Source organism: Macrobrachium nipponense, chromosome 9, assembly GCF_015104395.2.
Source record: "Macrobrachium nipponense isolate FS-2020 chromosome 9, ASM1510439v2, whole genome shotgun sequence".
NCBI lineage: Eukaryota > Metazoa > Arthropoda > Malacostraca > Decapoda > Palaemonidae > Macrobrachium > Macrobrachium nipponense.
The window spans coordinates 99963052-99965551 of NC_061110.1; positions in this window are offsets into that span (position 1 = coordinate 99963052).

Sequence of the window (2500 nt, forward strand, 5' to 3'; positions counted from 1 at the left end):
GACATCAAATGCACGGTTGGTGTGAATCTAGTATTGCAATTTCCTTTAACTCCGCCTGGAAACTGTCAAGATCCCTCTTCACCAAAGTCTAGTCTGAGTTCAGCGCCCGCCCTCAGGTAAATTATTCAAAGGAAAATAGTCTTGGTATTGCCTCCATCCCATCAACGAACCTCTGTTTGTATGCGCCCAGTTCCCGTCTGTGTGGATTTCATGACCAGACTGTAACGACTGATTGACAAAACAAGCTACAATTACGTAGAGAAGGTCTTATAAATTTTGGTGTCTGAGACGCCTTGAAGAAATTCTCTGTTAAACTACCTTTCTGTAACTAAAAGTGGGGATCTAATTTCTTTTATAGGTGTAACGTGTGCACTGCGTTCCTATTTGTGTAGATATCGTATTCAGGCTGCAATGTCAGATGGATGGTTAAACTGAAATTACATACAGAAATTTATTGCATTTCTGGCTTATGAGACTTCTTAAGGAATATTCAGTTAAAGTATCTTTCTGTAACATAAACTGGGGATGCAAAACTTGTACTTTAACGCGTGCAATCAGATATATCGCTTTAAATGATGTGGTCGAAGTGGCTAACTTGATAAACTAATAATCACAATTTTCATGAAGTATTTGCATAATAGTAATGAAAATCTTTGAATTAACTGAAAATATCTGCTAATTTCCTAGACAAAAAGTCTTTTGAAGTATAATTCTCAAAATTTGAATATGATTTTTATAATTCATATTTCTATTCACTGACCTTCAAAGCAATTATAAAAATACCGTCCTAGATTATTTTATAATGTAGGAGGTATAAATAGAATAAAATTCAAAGTTATATGAAATGTACACTATTCTGACACTCCCCGTCACACACATTTCATCTTATTGAGATGCTAAAGATGAATTTCCTAGAAGCTAAGGGACCGAACGAAATTAAAATTAAACGTTTTTTCGCTATACATAAGTGATAATTTTTTTATATACAAAAGATGTTGCTCCTGCAAACAACCATTCACCTATGAATGAGAGTAATACTGGAACAGATACAATGTGAACAAAACATCTTAAAATGTGTATTATATTGACAACCATTCCTCTTATCTTCGATTAACTGGGATCAATTAGAAAGTAAAAGTAGGCAGTAATGTACGAGTAAAAAATAAACCTACTACTTACAAGGCTAACTCTAAAATTTATCAATATATTACAAACAATATAACTGCCTAGAAAGAAAAATGCAAAAAACTGCAGGGCGTAATACAAGACAAAGAATTTAAAAAATGAATGTACTGAACGATTACGTTAGAAAATAATAAAAAGGGATTTGCGAAATATGGAGAAAAAGAGGAGCATGCAAATTAGAAAACAGCATAAAAATGGAAGAACAAAGGATACTGAAATGACGCTTTATGCTTTGCAAGAGACAGAATATCACAAAGGAATCATGACCAAAGCATCCAATTTTCCACTTACGCTACTGCGTCCCTTTGCATTTTCCCCAGTTCTCTCTCTCTCTCTCTCTCTCTCTCTCTCTCTCTCTCTCTAAATGCATCTCCAACTCTTCCCCCCTTTCGAGAGCAATTCCTAAGTTTTGTCAGGGACCGGTTAAATTTTCCCTTACCGCAAGGAAAAACTTTTAGGTGAATGGTTGTTTGCAGGAGCAACATCTTTTCCAGACCTTCCAGCTTTCATGGAATTAGTTTGTTTGTTTGTAAGTGTGTTTATATGTTTGTGTGTTTATTCATTGATTTATTGACTTAATTTATTCATACATTGATTTATAACGACCTCAGCAATATAGGATTCTTATAATTATAAATAAAAATGGCAATTAAACCTTCCAGCTTTCATGGAATTATTTTGTTTGTTTGTAAGTGTGTTTATTTGTTTGTGTGTTTATTCATTGATTTATTTACTTGATTTATTCATTCATTGATTTATAACGACCTCAGCCATATAGGATTCTTATAATTATAAATAAAAATGGCAATTAAACCTTCCAGCTTTCATGGAATTAGTTTGTTTGTTTGTTTTTGTGTTATTCATTGATTTATTTACTTAATTAATTTGTTTGAGTGTGGTTATTTGTTTGTGTGTTTATTCATTGAATTATCTACTTAATGTATTGATTTATTGATTTATAATGACCTCAACAATATAGGACTCTTATCATTATTTAAAAAAAATGGTTGTTAAACCTTCCAGCTTTCATGGAATTAGTTTGTATAGTTTGTATATGTGTGTGTTATTCATTGATTTATCTACTTAATGTATTAATTTATTGATTTATAATGACCTCAGCAATATAGGACTCTTATCATTATCTTAAAAAAATGGCAATTAAACTTTCCAGCTTTCATGGAATTAGTTTGTTTGTTTGTTTGTGTGTGTTATTCATTGATTTATTTAATTTATTGATTTATAATGACCTCAGCAATATAAGACTCGTATAATTATTTAATTTAAATGGTTATTAAAGAATAATATTTGTGGAGTT